The sequence below is a fragment of the Mustela nivalis genome, assembly GCF_964662115.1.
Source record: "Mustela nivalis genome assembly, contig: HAP1_SCAFFOLD_1457, whole genome shotgun sequence".
Lineage (NCBI taxonomy): Eukaryota > Metazoa > Chordata > Mammalia > Carnivora > Mustelidae > Mustela > Mustela nivalis.
In genome coordinates this window covers 55,320-63,486 of record NW_028135207.1, presented here as the reverse complement: position 1 = coordinate 63,486, position 8,167 = coordinate 55,320, and the positions used below count along the sequence as shown (strand labels likewise).

At 47.7% G+C, this 8,167-nt stretch overlaps 1 pseudogene across 1 annotated transcript; it reads right to left on the bottom strand.

Annotated features, from left to right (window-relative positions):
* Positions 1-1,128: 1,128 nt before the first annotated feature.
* On the bottom strand, positions 1,129-1,557 carry LOC309857854 (histone H2B pseudogene; annotated as a pseudogene). The gene has a single exon. The product of its transcript is annotated as a histone H2B pseudogene (transcript).
* Positions 1,558-8,167: the final 6,610 nt, after the last annotated feature.

The following is an 8,167-nucleotide window of genomic DNA, read 5'->3' as shown; positions in this document are numbered from 1 at the left end:
TGGTGGGGGTGGGGGGGACAAGACAAAGAAGATGACTAATTTAAATGAGAGGTGGTAAGAAGTAACCTAATACAGTTTCCTTAAGCACCAGGAAAATTATTTCAATTGTATGGCTTTTCTCCCCATTTTCTTACGGGCCTTGGTGGAGAGTGCGGATCTCCTGCTTTCAAGCACTGATCTTGCACTTACAAGGTTTGTGACTCCATGCCCTCTGGACCTGAGTTTCTTCTGTGATAAACTAGGTATAATAGCATTGTTGTAAACACCGGATAAAATAGTACCTGTAAAAGTCCTCTGTAAACGAAAAACTAGTGTATAGTGCTAGGGTGATAGTATCACAGATATGACAGTATACTGCTTTCTCTGCTATTGAAATAAAAGACCTGATAAACAAAACAAAACAAAACAAAACAAACAAAAAATAAACAAAGGGGAACTGCCAAAGCTCTTATGTCAGTAATATCTGGCAATATTCACTGCACAAAACATTGAGACAGAAGTTTTCATAAATTTATTGCAGAATGCATTTAAAAACTGGAATAAGAACCCATGATATCATGTTAACAGCATAAATTTCAAATGCACATGAAAAATATTGTTCTCTATAAAGGCATCGAGGAGATTGACTTTGCCTCAGATATTTAAATCTCTTTAATAACCCACCTAAGAGAGGTCAGATGGATTCTTATATCAGCTTCTGCACTTTATCTGTTGCCATATCACCCATAAGGAACCTCTGGAAAATTCCCCACACGCTCATGAGAGAATGAGAAAGAAAAGGGTAACATCGCTATAACAAAAATAACACCACCCGCCCCCCGCCCCACTGAGGCCGCCCTGCAGAAATAACTAACAGAAATGAGTGTTTGGGAAACCCAAGAAATGCCGCATGGTTAAGGAGAGCCCACAGCTGTCCAAGGAATAAAGTGCACTCCAATACAGATTAAAGTAGTGCTGATCCTGTTTTGGTCAAAGTAAAAATGCTGTAAATATCCACAGAATGCCGCATCAAGAACAAAAACTATAGAGTTTGTCCCACTTTTTAAAGCTACAGGTCTGTCCCGCCAAGTAAGGTGGCTCTGAAAAGAGCCTTTGATTTGCGAGGTGCTCAGGCGGTCCGGAGGCAGCTCACTGGCAGAAGGTGTACCTGAGGATGGCTTTGGTGGCCTCGGACGCGGCGTGCTTGCCAATCTCCCCGGGCAGCAGCAGGCGCACGGCTGTCTGGATCTCCCTGGAGGTGATGGTGGAGCGCTGGGTGGAGCGGGCCAGGCGAGAGGCCTCGTCGGCGATGCGCTCGAAGATGTCCTTGACGAACGAATCCAAGACGCTCACGGCCTTCTTCGAGAGGCTCAGGCCCTCGTGAACCTGCTTCAGAACCCTGGGGAAGTAGGTGGCGAAACTGTTGTGGGAGCAGCAGTGGCGGCGGCGGCGGCGGCGGCGGCGGCGACATTGGCCCCTCGGCGAATTCTGCTTCGGGCCCTTCGGGTCAGCTTCTGTGGGCTCCTCCCCTGTGCCCAGGCTTTCCTCCCGAGCGTTCTCACAGCCAGGCTCCGCCATGTGGGGCTCGCCTTTCCCACGCTCCAGAAGGAAGGACAATGGTGGCTGCGGGGGAAGGGGGCGGGTGCGCTGGCCCGTTTATAGTCGCTGCGCTTCCTGACGTCACGGGCAACCTCCATACCTGATTGGACCAAATGCAAGGCAGAAAAGCGGGGCTCTATGCCAGGCCGTGTCACCTGTTATTGCATACCCTTGAACGTGACATCACATCGGACAGTCAGAGAGGGAAATCCAGTGCCCTCTAAACTCCTTGGGACCTCGGTCAGAAAATCTTTCAAACATTCCACTTCGTTGTGCATTTTGTCTGCTGGCTCTCAACCTCAAGACAGTAACAGATCTTAGAAGACTCATGTTTTTATTGGAATACTTTATATTCCACGTCATTACCTTATTTCCGATAAGCAGTAAGTGGCATTGGATCAGGATGTGCTAGAAACCAGGATGCTCTGGAGACCCAGAGTCAACGTGTCCACCTGTACTCTGGAAAACGTTCCCTGGGTACTTGAAAACAATGTGTATTCTGCTGCTTTCGGATGGAATATTCGGAACATATCTGCTAAACCCATCTGGTCCAGTGGGTCATTCAAAGCCATTGGCTCCTCCTTGATTTTCTGTTTAGACCACCTGTCCATTGATGTAACTCAGGCCTTAAGGTCCCCTACTACTATTGTGCTATTATCGATTAGTTCCTTTGTGCTTGTTATTCACTGTTTTTATGTATTTGGGTGCTCCCACGTTGGGTGCATAAATATTTATAATTCTTATAGCTTCTTCTTGGAGTATCCTCTTTATTACTATATAGTGTCCTTCTTTGTCTCTTGTTAGAGTCCTTTTTTTAAAAAATTGTGTCATGTTAGTCACCATACAGCACACCATTGGATTTTGATGTAGCGTTCCTGATTCATTATTGCAATGTAACACCCAGTGCTCGTCACAACACGTGGCCTCCTTAATACCCATCACTGGGTACCCCCATCCCCATACCCTCCTCCCCTCCAAAGCCCTCAGACTGTTTCCCGGAGTCCACAGTCTCTCATGGTTCGTGGCCCCCTCTGAATCCCCCCACCTTCAGTTTTCCCTTCCTTCCTCTAATGTCCTCTGTGCTATTCCTTATGTTCCACATATGACTGAAACCGTTAAGGTCCAGTTTGTCCGATACAACTATCGCTACTCTGGCTTTAGTTTGACATCCATGCGCATGATAGGTGTTGCTCCATCCTCTCACTTTGTTCCCAACCGTTGGTGTCTTTAGGCCTAAAACGAGTCTCTTGTAGGCAGCATATAGATGGGTCTTTTTTTTTTTTTGATCCATTCTGTCACCCTATGTCTTTTGATTGGAGCATTCAGTCCATTCCCATTCAAAGTAATTATCGATAGATATGTATTTATCACCATTTTATTAACTGTTCCGTGGTTGCTTCTGAAGATTTTCTCCGATCTTTTCTTGTCTTTCTCTCTTTCATGTTTTGCTGATTTTCTTTAATGACATATTTGGGTCCCGTTCTCTTTATTCTTTGCCTATTTATTAGTGGTTTTTGATTTGTGGGTGCCATTAAGTCTGTGTATAACCTCTTCTGCACAAAGCAGTCTATATTAAGTTGATGGTCACTTAAGATTGAACCCATTCTTGGCTCCTCTCCTCCTCATGTTTTTGGTACATGTTGTTACATTTTAGTGTTTATTTATTTTTATTTTCATTTTTCGTAGTGAGGGAGAGAGTGGGGAGGGGAAGAGGGAGGAGGAGCGAGAGAGTCTGAAGTGGGGTCCACGCTGGCCGTGGAGCCCAATGTGGGGCTGCATCCCACAACGCCAAATCATGACCTGAGCCGAAATCAAGAGTCAGACACTCTACCGACTGAGCCACCCAGGCGCCCCCACGTTGTTACATTTTAAATCCTTGTATTCTGTGAATTCTTTGACTGGCTTTTTACCAGAATAGTCAATTTTTAGTGCTCTTGTGGGTTTTTTTTTCCCTACCTTGATACTGTCACTTTGGGTCTCTCGACTTTCCACACAGAGTCCCCTTTACTACTTCCTGCAGGGCCGGTTTAGTGGTCACAAACTCCTTTAGTTTTCGTTGGTCTGGGAAACTCTCTATCTCTCCTTCAATTCTGAATGGCAGCCTTGCTGGAGAGAGTCTTCCTGGCAGCAGATTCTTGCCTTTCAGCTCTCTGCATGTATCATGCCACTGCCCTCCGGCTTGCAAAGTTTCTCTTGGAAAGTCTCCCGCTAGCCTTACGGGCTTTGGCATTCCCTTGTAAATCACTGTCTTCTTTTGTCTTTCTGCTTTTTAAATTTTACTTTTCGCCCTATTTCGCTGATTTAATTCGAGTATGCCTTGGCGTGGTCTGTTGATTTTTGTGGCAGTTCTCTGTGCCACCTGGATCTGGATGTTTGTTTCCGTCCCCAGTTTAGGGAAGTTTTCAGCTATTATTTCTCCAAATAAGCTTTCTGCCTCCTTTTCTCTCTTCTTCTTCTTCTTCTGGGACTCCTAAAATGTGAATGTTATTACATCTGATGGACTCACTGGGTTCCCTAAGTCTATTCTCGTTTTGGGTAATTCTTTTTTTTTATCTCCATTGTTTGGCTTGATTCCTTTCCATTACTCTGTCTTCTAGGTCACCAATTCATTCCTCTGCTTCTTCCATCCTGCTGTTCATTCCGTGAAACGTGTTTCTCATTTTGTTTACGGAGTCCTTTATCTCCGTTATGTTACCCCTTATCTCTGTGTTAAGGGTCTCACTCGTGTCTTCCACTCTTTTCTGAAGTTCAGTGAGTATCGTCACCGATCATTGCTTTAAATTCTCTAGCAGAGATGTTACTTGCATCTCTTTTGCTTAGATCTCTGGCCGTGGCCTGGTCCCGTTCTTTTGTGTGGGATAAAGTTCTCTGTCTCTTCATTTTGTCTGCTTCTCTGTGTCTGTTCCTGCATGTTACGGAAGCCAGCTACGTCTTCTGCTCTTGAAAGTCGTGACTTTGTGAAGAGGTAGTCCCAGAGTGCCCTGCAGTGCTGTGTCCCCTGTTGATCAGGACTTGTCACTTCAGGAGAGTATCCTATGTGTGTCGCTTGTGCCCTGCTCTTGTGTCTGAGTCGGTTTCCTTTCAAGGCAGTCATGTGCACTGACTCTCTGTCTGTTGTGGGCTGTGCTTGTTCTCTGTGGTGTTACCGGGACCCAGGGACGGGGTGGGAGGGGCGTGCCCACCAGGGAACTTGGGAGCAAAATTTGCGTGGGGCCACTGGTCCTCTGCCGGATTCCCCCAAGTGCTGTGGTGGCTGGGCCTGTGTGTGGGGTTGGCCAGGGGCATGAAGCTGGATGTGGCTAGAGGCAGTGGCTGGGTACAGCTGGGCCCCACCCACAACAGTGGCTGTGGGTGCACGGCTGGGAGAGGCACCGCTGCTGGGCACGGTTCAGTGGCTGGGCAGGGAGGCAGCTGCACACCCGGTGGCTGGGTGGGGCATGCACAGCTATAAGAAATTCTGCCTTGAAACCCCCACCCCCAGGGCTGAGGCCAACAGGCTTGGAGTGGACAAGTCCTCAGGAGAACTGGGGGGCATGGCACACTGCTAGCGGGTTAGGTAGCAAGTGTCTGTGCAGTGCACAGACGGCCTTATGTTTATGCTGCGGGGCACGGGAGGAAAATGGCACCTGCAGCTCCTTCCTGCTCAGAGAAGTCCCCCACCACGCTCCAAAATCAGTATGAACAGTTCTGTCTCCCGTTTGCCCCGGGCATCGTGTAAACTGCCATTTTTATGTTGCTTCTCCACACGGGCTGCTCTCTCTTTAAGGGTGGCGACCCAGCTGTCACTCTCCCTCCTGGCTTGCTCAGCTTGCTGAGACAGCTGACTTTCAGAGCTCCAGGCTCCGACTCCCACTGGTTATACAAACTCATGGTATTCAGACCCTCTAGTTCCCACAGCCGAACGGTATGGGTATTAGTCTCCTCTGTGTGAGTTCCCTGGTGCGAGCGCCCATTTCTCTGCCCTCCCTACATGTTCCTGCAGGCAGCCTCTCTCCACATTTCTGACCTTGCTAAGCTTTCAGATGCAGCTTCCTCCCTATATTTAGCTGTGGGGTTCGTTCTTCCAGTCGTTGGGTTGCTCTCTGGTTTATTGACTTGTTGTGGATGATAACTAATTGTAAACGTGGGACAGGGTGAGCTCAGTCTCCTCCTACTCTGCCATCTTCCCAAGCTCCTCTGGATTCCCATTCTTAAAACGACTTTTTAAGTAAAACGATATGTATGAGACCAATGTGCATGAATAACTTTGAAAAACCTCTGTAAGTCATGTGGACAGAAAGGGCATTTTGAACCGGCAGCAATTAGCATGACGGAAATTAAGAGACTGTGAAACAGAATGTAATTTTTCTAAATGGTCCACAGGCCTTTCTCTGAAAAAGCATAGGGCTCTGAAAAGTGCCTGTGGCTCCAAATATTTAGTTCCCCATGTAAATGGCAATTTCTAGGGACCACCCACAGGGATTTACTGGCCCTTCATTTTATGGTAGCTTTCCTTGAGTATTTATGCAGCAGGCCCTCCATCCCTTTTCATATCCCTTTGGATTTATCTCTCTTCTGATGGACTCAAGAAAAGGTTGGAGTGCTGTCCATTAGCTAGCGTTTGTCTCACCCTTTGGCTCAGAGTGACACCTTTCACAGGCTTCTACATTCAAGTCACAGGTTATTTCGAATTTATTTTAAATGTCCACATGGGATACATAGCAAACATGATGAAATAGTGGGTTTTAGTGCAACTCATAACAAACTTCAAAGCACCAAAGCCCCCTCCCCCAGTGTGTTCTCTCTTCACAGATATATAGGAAGCTAGAACTCAGTTAAAGGCAAAGCACTCGGATAGTCACCAACTACCTTGAAATTCAGCATGTACCTATAGGAAAAGGAAACAAGAAAGGAAGGAAGAAAGAAGAAGGCAGGCAGGCAGGAAGGAAGAAAAGGAAAGGAAAAAGAAAAAGAAAAAGAAAAAAGCAAACCCAAGCCTAGCCCACGTACCAAGAAGAAAAGCACAATGGGTATTAAAGGGCATTACCATTATCTTAAGTCCCCCTACCCATCCAATCACCTGACGTAGAGGAAGGAGTCCTCTTAGTGCTCTTAATCGCCAAACAGCCGCCTCTTATTTTGATGCAAAGCAATAGGGACATGTCCCATTGTGACATGGGCATGTTTGCCCTTCAACCACCCCAGTTCAAAGCAAGAGCTTCAGCTGAAGTCCACAGGCAGACAGACACCACCACCACCTTCCCCCTCAATCTCTAGGCGGTGCCCCGTGTCACAGGAAGGCTGTTATTGGTTCAGCTATGGTCACCCCACCACCCTTTGGGCCAATGGTCGTGGATCCTGTGCCACCAGATGCTTCTTGGCTGCTTCTAGCAGAGGCTGGTAGCACAGCGGCTCTCATTGGAGAACCCCGTCATCCATGCTTAATTGCAGTTCAGGAAGACTTTTGTGTCAAAAGGGAAAGATGACAGAAGCAGGTTAAATTCAAAAGAAGTAAAGTAGGCCTATCAGAAGGTCGGGAGCTTGAGTAGGGCATGAGTCTAGATTCAGTTTTCTGCACAGTGTTTGGGTCCTCTTTTATGTAATTAACTGAATTAGGTTGAGGGGCTACGTTGAGCGAGTGTGAATGGGGTAAGTGTGAGTTCTGTATCTGCTACAGCCCTTCACTTGTTGCTATATCAAAAAATCTCGAGAGGACACTACTCTAGGCAAGGAGGAGAAGGAGAAGACCAAAGACCAGTAAAATTACTGTGGACCCAGCTGTGACAGTAAAGAGTCCTGAAGGGGCTGACCTGAAGGAACGGGCAGTTCAGGAAAGTGACGAAATGTGATAGGGCCAAGGAAAATCATAACAGAGGGCACCACACACATACATTAAAGTGGACTTGCTCACGGTTAAAAGGGCTTTAAGAATGGGCAGAATGGCCCGGGCAGAATGGCCCAGGCCGAAAACGCCAGACGAGGTGGCACTCTGGAGAGTTACAGGTCTTTCTGGGCCAAGTGAGGTGGCTCTGAAAAGAGCCTTTGGTTTGCGAGGTGGTCAGGCGGTCCAGGGGCAGCTCATTCGCGTCTGTTGAACCTGATGACAGCCTTGGTGGCCTCGGACACGGCGTGCTTGCCAATCTCCCCGGGCAGCAGCAGGCGCACGGCTGTCTGGATCTCCCTGGAGGTGATGGTGGAAATCCCAGGAGCCTGCCTAATTACCACACGGACTGAGGAGATATCAAGATGTCAAGAATCAGAAGTAAAGGTTTAGTTTACTTCAGATTTCCAAATTTGAAACATTTTTTTCTTTTTAGAATGTGAGAGAGAAAAAACAGAGGGAAGGGGGAGTGGCGAAGACAGAGGGATAGATGCCCAAGCAGGCTCCAATCTCAGCGCAGAACCCCAAATTGACGCGATGTCAAGCTCGAGGGCCTGGATCAGATCTGAGGAGACTGGGCTCAGTGACCAGCTTCCTGGGATTTCATTTAGTCCAATCAGATAGGGCTTGCGAGTGACGTCAGGAAACGCGGCGACGATAAGTGAACCAGCGCCTCGCAAACCGCTGCCAGTGCCGTTCCTTCTGAGCTGTCGGGAAGGCGAGCCCCAC